The sequence below is a fragment of the Bos mutus genome, chromosome 5, assembly GCF_027580195.1.
Source record: "Bos mutus isolate GX-2022 chromosome 5, NWIPB_WYAK_1.1, whole genome shotgun sequence".
Classification (NCBI taxonomy): domain Eukaryota; kingdom Metazoa; phylum Chordata; class Mammalia; order Artiodactyla; family Bovidae; genus Bos; species Bos mutus.
Window position 1 is genome coordinate 102,681,254 of NC_091621.1, and position 15,269 is coordinate 102,696,522.

Sequence of the window (15,269 nt, forward strand, 5' to 3'; positions counted from 1 at the left end):
CCCTCAGTCTTGGTTGGAGTCGGGGGAGGCCTTCCCCGATGGACACCCGGGAAGGAGAGTGGTGGGGACTTCAGGGGCGAGCCCATGCCTGGAGCTGCCCTTGGCCATCTGGGCACACCCAGGACCCAGGCGTACGCCCCACAGGGGCTAGCGGGCCGGGGTCTCCCCAGCATTTGTCATGCATGTGCCTGGGCCCTTGGTGTGCACACACATCTGGGCAAGCCTGTATATGTAAAATCACCCAACACACTTGACTGTGCGTGGCTACCCGGGCACACACACACGCGCACGCGCACACACACACACACACACACACAGCACCTGCCCCCAGCCAGGACATGTGGACACTTCTGTCTGTAAGTGTCTGTCAATCCTGGGGCTGCCAGGATTCGCCTTGACTTTCCCCAATTATGTTCCTCAGAGAACATTTTATTAAAGACAATTTGTCAGGCCCATCTCAGTTTTTATAGGAGTAACAAGCTCCCTCTTTATCGCTTCCCGAGCATCCTCTGACAGAAAGAAATATGTTCCCTCCCCTGACCCCCGAGCTCGTAGATCATCAGCGCCCCCACCCACCCCCAAGAGGCAAAGATTGCATCTGTTTGATTTATGGGTCACGCAGCCTGGCACCCGAGCCTGCCTAAAAGTTGGGAAATATGATGACTCACCGTATTTGGCAGCTCATGCATACATATTTTTTCTAGAACATTCGCGCTTATACCCGCTATAATTGGGAGCTGTACAATCAGACATTCAGCTGCCAAAACAAAGAGCACAATTCACATCAACCTCCCAGACCAGAAGCAGAAGGAAGGCAGTGCCGCAGAAAAAGGCTTAAAACGGGGCAGCACGTGTTTGCAGCAGCCCAGAGACCCCCCAGAACACAGCAGGGAGCCCTTTTCTCTCCAGGCTGCTCGGGAAGGATGCAGGGTCCCGAGGTCAGTGTCTGGAGCTGTCACTCAGACAAGCAGATGCTTCTGGAAGGCACATAACAGGAGGTGGCAGTCCCTGGCTTGCCTGTAATCCACACTCTAGGTGATGCAGCGATTCTACTTCTACGGGGCAAGTGAGTAAAGCCCAAGAGAACCCACTGAGGCGCAAGGGAGTGTGTTGATCCACAGGAGTGAATGCTTCAAAGGCAGCGTGGGTTGCAGGTACGGCTTGATGGAAGTGTCTCAGCTCTCACCTGTGTGTTTTACTAATAAGATGGCAGCCACATCCTCCTAACAGCAAGCCCAGAGGGAACGTCAGGTCCCAGCAACGTGTCACTGAGTCCCCTCAGCTGCATGGCTCCCTGTCCATCCCTCGTGGCTGGAGAAAAGGACCACCCAAGACCCCCTCCATGCCAGAGTAAGCAGCCTTCCTGAACCCCAGAGCCCAGGCGTAGGACTGGGGGACTGCTCCAGGAAAGAGAGAGTGTGTATGTGTGTGTGTGTGTGTGTGTGTGTGTGTGTGTCTGCCTGACGCTGAGTGGCAGAAAGACTGATTCATGCGACACGGTGTGTATATGAGTGAAAATGTTAATCACTCTTTTTGCTGCCATGGACTGTAGCCCGCCAGGCTCCTCCGTCCGTGGGATTCTCCAGGCAAGAATACTATACGGGGTAGCCATTCCCTTCTCCAGGGGATCTTCTCCACCCAGGGATCAAATCCAGGTCTCCTGCACTGCAGGCAGATTCTTTACCCCTGGGTGCCCCCGCCCCCTAATGCCCAGGTTGAAGTCCTGGTCCCCAGTGTGATGGCGTTGGGATGTAGGGCCTTGTGGAGGTGATGAGATAAGGAGGGCGGGGCCCCCCAGGGTGGAGTTAGCGTCCTTCAAGCAGAGGAAGAGACCAGCATGCTCTCTTGCCACCATGTGGGGACATAGCGTGTGAGGAGGTGGCCTGAAGCCACACCAGGAACAGGATCAGTGCACCTTGGTCGTCGACTGCAGCCCTGTGAATTGCAAGAAACAAAGGTCTGTTTTATTTAGGCGGCCTGGCCTGTAGTGTTCTATAGTGATGGTGGCCCAGGCAGGCTGACGTAGGCCTGTCCCAGGGAGTGGGAGATACACCCCTAACGGACAGCATGGGGTGAGGGGTGTGGTCAGGACCAGCCACTGGACACTGAGGGTCCCTGCCGGGGAGGCAGACGGGAAGCTGGGCACGAGCACTGGCTCAAGGTCAGTGTGGAAGGGACCAGAGTGGCAGGCGGGGCACGTTCACCTCTGGGAGGAGCTGGAGGAAGAGGAGAGGCCAGCAGAGGGGGACGGGTCAGGGGTGGCAGGACCGGGAGAGTGAGCAGAAGGAACGTGTCTGTCCACTGTGATGCTGTGACTGGTCAGGGCTGGTCAGTGGCTGGAGGACACTCCTCCCCTGTCCCTGGGCCTGGTTTCGCCTCCAAACTCAGAATTCAATTTCTCCAGATCTTAGCCCAGTCCTACTTTGCCTATTTTGGGGCCCTGCCCAGAGTGGGTGTGGAACTGGGGCCATCAAGGCATGAGAAATCACCGCACTTCCCAGGCCTATTTCTCACAGTAACAAGACATCACTCCTGTACCTGGAGCCACTTCTCAGGGTCTCAATACGTTCGCTTATCAATCTGTACTTAATTGACGTTCATAAAGCGTGTTGGAATCAGGGGTGAGAGCCACCCTTGGAGAGGGGGCTCTGTGGTGAGGCCACCTCTGATACGGGGCTTGGATCCACATCCCGGGAGGTCCCGTGGCCGGATGTGCAGGGTGCTCACGGCCCCCACCCCATTTCCACATGGAAGTCAGGACCACAGGGAGAGCAGCTGGCCCTGCTCCTCTGGGGGCCCGCAGGCCTGCTTGGCCTTGCTTCGCGCGGCAGCTGTAGCGGTAGATGCGCACAGCAGGTTCTATTATGCAGCCAGGCACCCAGGTCAGATCTACTACCTGTTTGCTTCCACCCTTAGCAAGCACATGGCCACCCTGGGCCTCTGATGTGGACTCAGCGAGCACAGCTCTCCGGAAAGGGCTGAGGGGCTGGGACAACATGCTCAGGAGGGGTGTCACAGAAACTTCATGTTGCTGTCCAGTCATCAAGGCCTGTCCGACTCTTTTGCAAACTGTATGGACTGTAGCTCGCCAGGCTCCTCTGTCCAGGGGATTTCTCCAGGCAAGAATACTGGAGTGGGTTGCCATTTCTTTCTCCAGGGGATCCTCCCGACCCAGCGATCGGACCTGGGTCTCCTGCATCGGCAGGTAGGTTCTTTACCCCTGAACCTCCTGGAAGCCTCTGTCGTGGCAAGTTCAGGCAGCCCTGTTATCCCTCCCATCACTGCACTGGTTTTGTGACTGCCAATGACCCAAAACGGAACCGGCTTGGCCGAGCCCAGAGCTGACCCTCACGGGCTTGGAGGAGCCTGGCTGCCGAGTTTGGGAAGGAAGGCCTGAAACGCAGAGTTACCACCTGGCACAGGTGTGGCTTTGGCCAGGTGACTGCTGCCCTCCCCTCCGGGCTGTCTCCTCGAGGGGGAGATCCTGGATTTGCAGACCCCGTGAGGCCCCAAGGGAGATTCAGGACACAGCGGAGGGGCATCGCGGGGGGCCTCCCTACTGCTGTGCCCTGCCCATCCCTGGCTCCCCTCTCTGACCCAGCCTCACTCCCTGCCCGGATGGGTGTGCGCATCTCATGTCAGATAGCAGACACATCCAGGCCCCGCCAGGAGAGTCCCCGGGACTCCAGCCGAGCGCAGGGGCTGAGAGCACTAGGCCCTCAGCCGCCCGCCTGCTCCCGGCTCCCCCGATTGCACACGTCCTGGGCATCGTTTGTCTCCCTGACTTGCCTCTTCTGAGCAGGGTTCCCAGGTGCCCGCAGGGCCTGGGCCCTGAGGAGAGCAGTGCCCGAGGCCGAGCCGGTGACGGATGAGGACGAGGCCGCAGTCCCTGCTGTCCTGGGAGCCAGGACGTTGATGGAACGCCATCTCACTCTCTCCAACAAGCAAGGAACAGTGTGAACTGGGGGCCGATTTATCAAGCGCGGGCGCTTGTATTCTGCGCGGGCCGTGTTCCCGCTGAAATATGGCTCCTGCCCGGCTCCGGGCCCACGTGTGTACGATTTTATGATATTTCAGTTTTATGGAGGACATCTCACTGATGAATGTCTCTTAGTGAACGATCATTCTGGAATCTATTTTGCCTTCAAAAAGGCTTCTGCTGGATGGACTGGGAGGGGGCGGACACGCTGTGACATATAAATCCACTGCCGGGAGCAAGGAGCTGGGAGGGAACGCGGCCAGCGAGAGACGAGGGAGAAGCGTGAGTCTGCAGCCAAACACGCTCCCTCTGTCACTGTCTCGAGACTGTGGCTAGGGTGGAAGGGGGACCCTAGGGTCCAGTGGCCAGAGAGAGCCCCTGGCTCCGCCACCTGCCTCTGTGAGGCCCCGGGCAGCTCACTGCCCTCTGCGGGGGGGCAGGGGTTCATTATTTGCAAACACCTGCATCCCCTTGTTCTGCGCTGTCTTCATACCCCCCAGGGCTGGGAGGCAAGGCTGAGCTGCGCCTTGAGTTATAAGCGGGGACCCCGGAGACCAGGAGCCTTCCCTCCACTCACAGTGCTTTCTGCCTGGTGTTTGGCCCAGACGTCCCCAGCTGCCCCGGGGTCCTTAGAACTCAGATTCCCTGTTTTCTCTCATCTGAGATGTCGATAGCCTCATTCTATTATGTGTGTGGCCCCAACACAGCTCCTGAATTCAGAGAATCCAGATCCAGACCCTGGGCTGTACTGTCCTCAGGGCTGGGCTAAATTGCTTCTGCACCTGATTTAGTGCCCCAGCCTGTTAATGAGGCTGACGGGTCCCCTTTGGGGCTGCAGGGCCTGGGAGTCCCGGTCTGGGCCGTCCAGCCCTGCCAGTCCATACTCTCACAGCGTGGACCCTGGCATTCTAGCCCAGCCTTGGGGGAGCAGCTGTCAGCGAGATGACCGCCAGTCCCTCTCCCTCCCAGAAATCGGGGGCCTGGCCCCCGTTTCTGCTTCCTCATCCTCCTCTAGGACAGCGGTTCTCACCGCAGGATCCCCAGACCAGAGCAGCAGCATCTCCTGATAGAAATGAAGACTCCCAGGCCCCTCCCCTGGACGTGGGTCCAGAAGCCCTGGGCGGTTTAAGAAGCTGTATTCGTTTTCTATCACTGCCAGCACAGATCGAAATGTACTCAGAGACTAAGAACAGCACAGGCTGATCACCTTTACAGCTTTGTGGGCGGAGGTCTGATCCGGGTCACACGCGTTAAGATCAAAGTGTCCTCCTTGAGGACTTCCCTGGCCGTCCAGTGGTCAGGACTCAGCTTCCACTGCAGGGGCCACGGGTTCAATCCCTGGTCAGGGAACCAAGATCCCAAAAGCCATGCAGTGCAGTTAAAAGAAAAAAGACAAAAGAGTCTTCTTTTCTGAGGCTCCAGGGGAGAAAGGGTTTTCCAGCTTCCAGAAGCACCTGCATTCCTGGGCTCCTGACCCCTCCCCATCTTCAAAGCCAGTGGCAGGCATCTCTCTGAGCACCCTTCCCCATCACATCCCACATCTCAGACCCCATGGGTGTGACTAGGGTGGGACCCCGGACTATCTCCACATTCGAAGGCACTAACTCAACCACAGCTGCCAAGCCCCCTTTGCCACGTGAGGTCAGAGTCACAGGTTCAAGGACTGGGGTGTAGACTTCTCCAGAAGGTCATTGCTCTGCTGATCACAGATGCCTTTGGATGAGTCTGACGCAGCCTGAACACTTGAGATACGAGTGTTGAAATGGATGCCACACCTCAACATAAGCTCATCAGAGACACCCTGTCTTATTCACACCAGTGTCCCTGAGGTCGTCTGTCCCCACGCCCATCAGATGACAGAACTTCAAGGAGCGAATGGGTTGACTTATGAACGAGTGAGTGAGTGAGTGACTAAGGAGCAGGCCACCCCACTCTCACACAGCCTTCCATTTCACAGAACATGCTAGAAAAAAAGAGTTCAGAATCGGGGCCAGAGAGCCTGCCTGGGGCTGCCAGATGAAACACGTGACTCCCAGTTGAACCTGAATTTTTGATAAACACGTTTCAGTGTAAGTACGTCTCTTGCAATCCTGGGACATACACATAGTAAAACAATGTCATTTGTCTGTTTGATTTTTTCTCAAATTTGACTGGGCATGTTATGTCTTTATTGGCTGAATATGGCACCCCTAACCACGGGTCCCAGCCATGCCCCGGTGCTGAGACTCGGGAATCCGCAGTTTCTCTGGAAGACTCTCTTTCCTGTCTGATGGTCAGGAAGCATCCTTCTCTCACCCCTGGACTCTGCTGTCCAGCAGGGGTGATCTCCTGTTCGTTCCCCCCACTAATCCTGGGACTTGGGGGAGCCTTCCTTGAGGAAAACAAGCCAGGGGTGATCTAGGGAGGTCTAGGGTCTGGAAACTTCTACCAGAAGCGTGTCTGTTGTGCCCACCCAGAGCACAGGGTTCTAGCACGAACACTGGGCCCCAACTTCAGAAGCAAGAAGAGTGCGGACCCCAAGATCCTGCCTCACGTCTAGCGCTCCAGGCACAGGGGCGAGCACTCGGCAGCCTGGCTTCATGCAGACTCCGGTGGACTCAGGGTCAGTGCTGGAAGAGGGGGCTGCCCGCAATAGCCGGGACCCTTGCCCATCCCCGTGTCCTCTGCCTGGAGCTCTGGAGGATGGGAAGAATGCCCACAGCATTTCTGGGCGAGACCCAACAAGCAGCTGCTCTCGTGGGTTCTGGGAAATTGTCCTCCAGAAAAGGGCTAGTGACAATTCTTGATTTCACCTTTGGAGACATTCATGGAACAGAAGCTACATGAAAGAGAAGGCACTTGGATATGTGACCTACTCTCAGGAAGAGCAGCCTCGGAAACCTCGCACACAGCATCGACCGCGGCGTTCAGGACCCCCCCCTCCTTCCTGGAGCCTTATTATCCTTTGATCTTTGTAATAATGTGTTTCTTTCCCGGTAATAGGTTTTCATCATCCTCCCAGCCTATTGATTAGAACTCTTTTCTGGGGTTCTGAGATATTGGCTAGAATAAGGGACAGAACAATTCCGCACTGGGATGCTGTCTCCAAGACGGTGTGCTTGTGACAACCGCCTTGCCCACACAGAGTGGGGCCAGAGGCCTGGGGGAGGAGGGGCCTAATCCCTGTTCACACGGCTGCTGTCTCTGCTCTTCCGCCCTCATCCTTCTGCTTCTGGTTTGCTGAATGTGTGACCACAGCTGCTGGCCAGGCTGACCCCTCAGGGGGACCCAGGGCCAACAGAAAGGAGGGGGAGGAGGGTAGCCACACGTGTCTCCTGGCAGAGATTGGGGTGCAGTGATCTGTTACTGGAACCCCACGTTTAGAGACTCAGGCACAGGATCTCTACCTTTAAGAGGAAAGGAGGGACCCACTGCATGCCAGTGAGGGCACGGTGAGGACTCGTGGACGGTGGCCCGGAAGGTCCTGAAAGGAGGCACTTTCAGGTCCCATGGGGCAGAGGGCACAAGGCTGAAAGGCGCGGCTGTGTGAGCTGCTGTGAAGTCAGGTCAGGACGGCCCGGCTGGCAAGCTGGGCCTTGGTCAGTGGAGTTAGAATGGCTGCGAGCTTAGGAGTGTTGAGTTCATGTTAGATTAGGGAGAACTCGCCACTCAAACAGACACCAGCGTGACCAGCCCTTACGGTGGACAGGAGAGGCCCCGTCTGGACTCGGGATGGGTCTGGCTTCACACAGCACCTCCAAGTGTCCCCTCTCCCTCCCTGCAGACAGAAGCTGCCTCAGTGCTCTTCCTATAAACACACAAGCGAGTGGTTTTCTAGCCAATGAGTGAATTTTAAAAAGTAACTAAAGCTCCCTCCCTGGAACCCCAGGCCCGAAGATTCAGAACCCAGATGTCAAGGTAAAAATTCCGCTTTGCTTTTGATTCCTGACAACACTGAACATATATATATATATTTTTTGAAATTTCTGTCTCAAAATGCTCAGTGAGACAGAGAACCGCTTCCAAGCACAAGGACGTGGCTCTTCTTGACACCTCTTACAGCAGGGCCCCATCCATCACTTTCAAAAGTTCGATGAAACCGTTGCAAATACGATCAATCATCTTTTTATTGAATTAAGACAAATGGGTGGTTATTAATAGGCTAAGACATAATGAGGAAAATGGATCACACTGCACAGAGAGAAGGGAAGAGAAATGCGTATGCACTGAGCTCTCCTTGGAAAGATCTGGAAGCATCTTCAGTAAGGAAAGACCTTGGGTGGAAGCCCTCTTTGACTCACACTGAGAACAAACACGAATGAGCTGAGAAATCAGAGACCCTTGGTTGTACCTTTTCTCCACTACCTTCTAGCTGGGTGATCTTTGGGCAGTGACCTGACCTCTCTGAGCTTCTGTACTCTCTTTGTTGAGGGCACATGGAAAGTGCTTGGCTCTTAGGACGTGTGTCAGGGGCAGGGCTGGGTGCCCCGGGGAGCCTGGGCTGGGAGATGCTCAGTCTGGTTCGACCCGACAGTGTGGATTCTGCAGGGAGGCAGAGGGGTGTCGCCTGCAGTCCTGAGGGGCTGCAGCTAGAGGGGCAGGGAGGGAGGCCTGTGGGGGCAGAGTCAGGGGTGGCAGGGTCCCCCGGAAGTCCCGCCTCCGAGCCGAGTTTCCAGGAATCTCCGGGAAGGCGCACAGGATTCGGCAGTGTTCCAAGTGTGCGGTCTTGGTGGGGACGCCTGGTGTCTGTTGGTGGCAAAGCTTCTGGGGAAACAGCTTGTGTTTATGTCAGAAAGAGGAGACCACGTTTCGGGGCAATCACTGCAGCTTGCGAGGTCAAATCAACACGCCCAGCCCCATCTGCCCCAGCAGGGTGCTCAGCCTCCCTCAGTGCCCGCAGCCTGGAGCCTCCGCGGGCGGTGACAGGGCTGCAGGGGAGGGCCCCGCCAGTGTGTGGTCAGCGGTGTTTCCTAAGAGCAGGACTCAGGCTGGCTGTCCCTCCATCTCTCAGGCCGGCTGCCCGCGTCCCACACCAGGCCGGACCCTTCCCTGGTAAACACAAGTGAAGTGTTTTTCTGAATTCTCTGGGTTGGGCTAGCAAATTATTGTACCTAAGGCAGCTCCCCTGGTGGCTCAGTGGTAAAGAATCTGCCTGCCACGCAAGAGACTTGCAGGAAACGCAGTTTCGATCCTTGGGTCAGGAAGATCCCCCAGAGAAGGAAATGGCTACCCACCCACTCCAGTGTTCTTGCCTAGGAAATCCCGAGGACAGAGGAGCCTGGCAGCTACAGCCCATGGGGTTGCAAAGAATTGGACATGACTGATCGACTAAATGACAGCAAGGGGGTCTCACGGTAACTCCCACATTTATAGCTGCTTGTCAGAAGTGCAGGGTTCCCTAGACGTGCAGCTGTAATCTGGAGGGAGCAAGGCTGGTGGAAGGGAGCCCTTGCCCGGGGGGGGCCTGTGCTGACCCCAGGCGTCTCTGTGAGGATTGAACTGAGCTGTGGGGCGCCCAGCTGGAGGTGGAGGACACTGGGGAACCTCACACCTGGAGCTCACGCTTGGCTCTCTCCCCACCCCTCCCATTCACCCCAGCTGCCTCCACCCCTCTGCCTGTTTCCTGGACACAGTAGTGATTTAAACCCTTCTGGTGGCCCCATGTCCAGACACGAGTTGGCAAGGGTCTCCACTCTCGGGGAGGTTACATCCTAGTGGACAGGGGCTCGGCCACAACCCCGAGGGCATCAGTTGATTGGACCTTACGTGACCGATCCAAGATCCAGACCCGAAGCCCAGCTGTTGCAACTGCTGCTGGATCTACACCCCAGCACCCCAGCTCTAATGCAGCCTGAAGCCATGAGCCTCACTCCCCTCACCTGCCGTCTTTCTTAGCTGCAAAGAATCAGTGACGCTTGGTTTGCAGCTCCTCCACGGTCATTAGAGCCGCCTCCAGCTGCTGCATCACGTTATGCTTGGGCCGCGTCCTTACCGTGGGTTAATGAGGCCCGTAACGCAGAGTTCCCACGCCGACTAGGACACAGAGACCTGAAGGATAGGGGGCACCTGTGAAGAGCAGTAAAAACCCACAGCTTGCTCTCTCGACCATCAGCAGTGATTCATCCTAAAAGATGGGAGCGTGTTCCCAGTCAAACGGTAAGGATCCTTGCTTTAAAAAGAGAACTTGTCTTGAGTCTCACACTGGTCTTGTCACATGTTGCCAGAACCAGATCTGCTAAGTGGTAAAGGCCACCTCTCCAGGCACCAGGAGCTTGAGTGCACAGTCGAGTCTTGTGGGCACTGTCCAGACACATGTCTGAAGGATAAAGTTCTAGAGAAGGAGAAAGCATCTGGGGAGGATGGCTGGGTCTGTATTCTAGAGCCAGCACTGTGGCCCCAGATGACTGAACAGCTACGAAGCATGGCTGCGGGTGTTTGCAGGAACTTTAGAGAGAAGGGACGTTCCTTAACCAGGGCTCCTGAGGCATTGTCCACACCAAACCACTTGTGTGATAAGACTCAGGCCCCTGCACGCGGGCTGCAGGCCTCTTGGGCACCTGTCCAGACTCTCTGCCCCTCCCCCAGGCTTGCCTATCTGCATTCACAACCCAGACGTGCCGGTTCCCCACAGCTGTGTGTGCCTCCCTGCCCAAGGGCCGCCCTCTCTCCCTGGAAGCGCTGCTGTGAGCTATCTGCCGAGGACCAGCCCGCTCCTTTCCAGAACTGAGGTCGGGTGACTCACCCAGAGCAGGTGTCTGTTCTGCTGCCTGCCTCGCAGTCTCCCTTCCTCCGGGCAGGACCAGCCCTCCTCTTCTGGGGACAGAAAGCACTTCCTTCCTCTCCTCATTCACTCCAGTGGGTGTGGCCAAGAGCAGAGCCCCGCCCCAGAGACGGCTGATTGTCCAAGGAAAGCAAATCTGTATCTTTCCTTGTAGCTTTGCTCCGGAATGAGAGGCCTCCTTCCCCATTCCAGAAAATGCAGCCCACACATCACCAGCAATCTAGAAAGAGTAAGCCGTGCACACATCTCCACTCTAAAGGGTCAAGTTTACCCAACTGAAAACGCTGGTTTTGAGCAATAATATGTGATGACATGGAAAAGTCTCACCGTATGAAAAAAATAAAAGGGAATAAAGATGTGATCCCAGTATCTTCCCCAAAATAAGGAAGTAGGGTAACTGCAGACGTAATTCCCAAAGACACAGAATAGACTCCCTCAACACAATACGGAAAGAGAAGAACAAAGTCGGAGAGCTGGCAGGGCCTGGCTTCAGGGCTTCCTAAAAAGCTTCGGTTGTCGAGACTGTGGGGTTGGTGGAAGAACACACAAAGAGGCCAGTGGAGCAAAACAGAGCCCAGACATAGACCCAAATAAACGCAGTCACCCGAGCTGTGACAGAGGAGCAAAGGCACCACGGTGGAGCCGCTTCTTAAAAACCGTGCTGGAACAACCGGGCTTCCGAGTGCAAAAACAGAAAGACTCTAGCACAGACTCTACACTTAAAATTAACTCAAAATGGACCATGGACCTAAAGGAAAATGCAAAACTCCTAGAAGATAACATAGAAAACCTAGATGACCTTGGGTGTGACAATAATTCTTTAGATACCACACCGAAAACATGGTTCATGAGGGAAATAATTGGCAACTGAACTTCATTAAAACTGAAAATTTCTGCTCTGCAAAAGACAACGTCAAGAGAAGGAGAAGATCAGACACAGACCGGGAGGGAATACTTGTAAAAGACTTAATATCTGATAAAGGTCTGTTATCCAAAATATGTAAAGAACTCTTAAAACTCAATAATAAGAAAACAACCAGATTTTAAAATAGACCAAAGATCTTTCCAGATACCTCACCAAGGAAGATGGCCAATAAGTATGTGGAAAGATGTCTACATCCTGTGTCATCAGGGAAATGCAATTTAGGCAATGTTATTGTTGCACACCTATTCAGTTCAGTTCAGTCGCTCAGTTGTATTCGACTCTTTGTGACCCTATGGACTGCAGCACGACAGGCCTCCTTGCCCACTGCCAGCTCCAGGAGTTTACTCAAACTCATGTCCGTCGAGTCAGTGATGGCATTCAACCATCTCGTCATCTCATCCTCTGCCGCCCCCTTCTCCACCTCTTTCTATCTTTCCCAGCATCAGGGTCTTTTCAAATGAGTCAGCTCTTCGCATCAGGTGGCCAAAGTATTGGAGTTTCAGCTTCAGCATCAGTCCTTCCAATGAATACTCAGGACTGATTTCCTTTAGGATGGACTGGTTGGATCTCCTTGCAGTCCAAGGGACTCTCAAGAGTCTTCTCCAAACTGCACTTCAAAAGCATCAGTTCTTCGGTGCTCAGCTTTCTTTATAGTCCAACTCTCACATCCATTCATGGCTACTGGAAAAACCATGGCTTTGACTAGACGGACCATTGTTGGCAAAGTAATGTCTCTGCTTTTTAATATTAATGTCTCTGCACACCTATTAGAATGGCCAAAATCCAGAACACTGACATCACCAAATGTTGGTGAGGATGGGGAGAAACAGGAACTCTCACTCACGCTGGTGGAGACGCAGAAGGGTCATGCTCTTTGGTATTTACCCAAAGAAGCTGGAAACTTACATGCACATAAAAGCCCACACACAAATGTTTATAGCAGTGTTATTCATAGTTGCCAAAACTCGGAAGCAACCAAGATGCCATTTAGTAGGTGAATGAATAAACTGTGGTCCATCCAGGCAATGAGATATTGCTCAGCACAAAAAAAGGAATGAGCTATCAAGTTACGAAAACACACGAAGGAAATCTAAATGTGTATTGTAAGAAGTCAACACCTTATGGCCGGAACCAGCAAAGGATTGTAAAGCAAAGAGTTTTCAGTTTAAAAATATATGTTTAATGCTACGTTCTGTACAACCTCAACTTGATGACATTCTGAAAAAATAAAACAATGGAGACAGTGAAACCTCAGTGGTGACCAGGGGTTGGGATGGAGAAATAAACAGATGGTGCACAGAGGGTTTTCAGGGCAGTAAAAAATGCTCTTTATGATATTACAAGGATGGGTGCCTGGGAACCTAATTTAAACCCTGGACTTTGGGAGGTGATGACGTGTCAATGCAGGTTCACTAATTGTAATGAATGAACCATCTCCTCTGGGAGATGTTGGTGGGGGGGCAGGGAGACTGTATACATGTGGGGCAGGGGGTACGTGGAAAATCCCTGTTCGTGGCCCCCAATGTTGCTGTGAACATAAAATCTTGTAAAAAATTGTCTTTAAGATATTTAAATGCTAGACCTTTATCTCAGACTGAGCAGCTGCCAAGGGGAAGACATCATGGTATGTGCTGGGAAGACAATGGTAACCAGACAGACCCCTGCCTGCCATCTTCCCACCTCACCGCCACACTGTCTCCATGGCAACCAAGGGGCTCTGTACATCACACGTTGAAAACCACTGCTCAGCAGGGGCAGGTCCCCCAGACCCCTTGTCTCAGGGTCAGGGCAGTGTGGTCGCCACACAAAGTGCCCTTGCCCTGGGCTCAGCCCCTTGTGGATGCTCGTGTCCACTCTCCCTCCATAGGAGGCTCGACGCATGGGGGCAAGGGCGGGCCTAGCCAGGGGAGATGAGGGCGGCGTTCGTCCCCCAGGTCCTGCTCCCCACGGCCAGCTGGGAGACACCCTCTCTCGAGGCCACAAGTATGGTGAGACAGAAAAGTGAAAAGAGATCAGCACTTTGCGTCTCCGCAGAACGGTGTTCCGAAGACAAGTTGTATGAAAGCAATATGCCTCCTCTAAACTATTAAATATTCTCCCGGAAATGCAGGCTGGCAGTGAGCAAGTCCATATGTTTGCATTAGTGGGGGCCAAGCCATATTCCATCTGTGTTACAGTCTGATTGATCAAAGGCTTGTGCCACAAAAGAGCCTTATTTATGGCCTTTTTTCCTACCCTGTTGCATGCAAACCCACATCCTCCCTGGACATCCATAAACAAACATACGGAAACGGGGGCTGACATCACCTGCCCGCACCCCCACCCCCAAGCCCGCTCTGTCCAGAAATTTGGAGAGGCCTGCGATTCTTCCCGAGGTCACCCATTCCAGACGCGCAGCTGCTGGCAGCTCTGAGGGAGCTATTTAAAAGCCCGCTAACAAGGCATCTTTGGTGGAGTGTAGAAACCAACAGCACGGCGCTCTCTCGGCAACGTATTCATTTTAGTGCCACTCAGAGAGGTCTGAAAAGACCCGAAAAATACTTAAAATCAGAAGCTCCTTGGAGCGTTCCCAACAACACTGGTATTTAATTAGTCTCCTTCCTGGCTTGGGGCTTCCCAGGTGGCTCAGTGATGAAGAATCTGCCTGCCAATTCAGAAACACAGGAGACGAGGGTTTGGTCCCTGGGTTGGGAAGATCCCCTGGAAGAGGAAATGGCAACCCACTCCAGTACTCTTGCCTGGAGAATCCCATGGACAGAGGAGCCTGGTGGGCTGCAGTCCACGGAGTCACAAAGGGCCAGGCATGACTGAGGGACTGAGCACACACTCTGGGTTAGGAGAGCCAAGAAAGACACCATCACACCAGGAATGAGCTCAGGTGGCTGCTCCTCTGCTCAGCACGCCCGCTTCCCCATCTCCCACCTGTGTCTCAGTGGGGAATCAAGCAAACGTTCTATGCCAGGCCGTCAGGTAGGGCTGGGCACCGGGAGATGGAACCCAGTCCCAGGCTGGTGGACGGAACATCACAAGGGAGTTCTTCCCTGTTGAGCGGGTCAGGCACCAGGGCAGCTGGACCAGACATGGGGGAGCGGTCAGGCGACTGGTAGGGTCCTCCACCACCCAGGCTGTCTCTGGGGCCCACAGGGAGCTACAGGAACAGGTGGGGATTTGGGGGGCATTTCGCTGGCCAGGTGACACAGGCGGAGCTCCTGCATCTGACCTGCCCACAGGGGTGTCTCACAAGGGATCCACCATCACATGAAATGAGAGCATATCTCAACCCCTCTCTGTTTTCTGTTCACTGGTAATCGTATCGTGTCTTCTAAACACAGCACATACCGTCCAGAGAAGCAGACTCCAGATTGTCCGGGACACAGGTGTACACTGGCCACCCGTGTAGACATGGTTACCAAGGAAACATCCTCAAGTTGCCACAAGGCCACGGTACCCAACCCAAGGCCAGAATCCAGGTCCAAGTCTGCAGGCCCCCCTGTGGGCGGCAGAGGGGCTCAGGGAGGATTCTCCACCCAGGGAGTATCTCCTGAGGGTGTTCTGTGAGCCGGTCACCATTCTAGGGGCCCAGGACTCAGCAGAGAGCGGGGCAG

At 54.4% G+C, this 15,269-nt stretch overlaps 1 long non-coding RNA gene across 1 annotated transcript; it reads right to left on the reverse strand.

Annotated features, from left to right (window-relative positions):
• Positions 1 to 8,067: 8,067 nt before the first annotated feature.
• LOC138987857 (uncharacterized) lies at positions 8,068 to 10,797 on the reverse strand. The gene is made up of 3 exons (XR_011464137.1): positions 10,701 to 10,797; positions 9,838 to 10,006; positions 8,068 to 9,007 (listed from the first exon to the last, which is right to left on the reverse strand). It is a non-coding gene; the product is annotated as an uncharacterized lncRNA (long non-coding RNA).
• Positions 10,798 to 15,269: the final 4,472 nt, after the last annotated feature.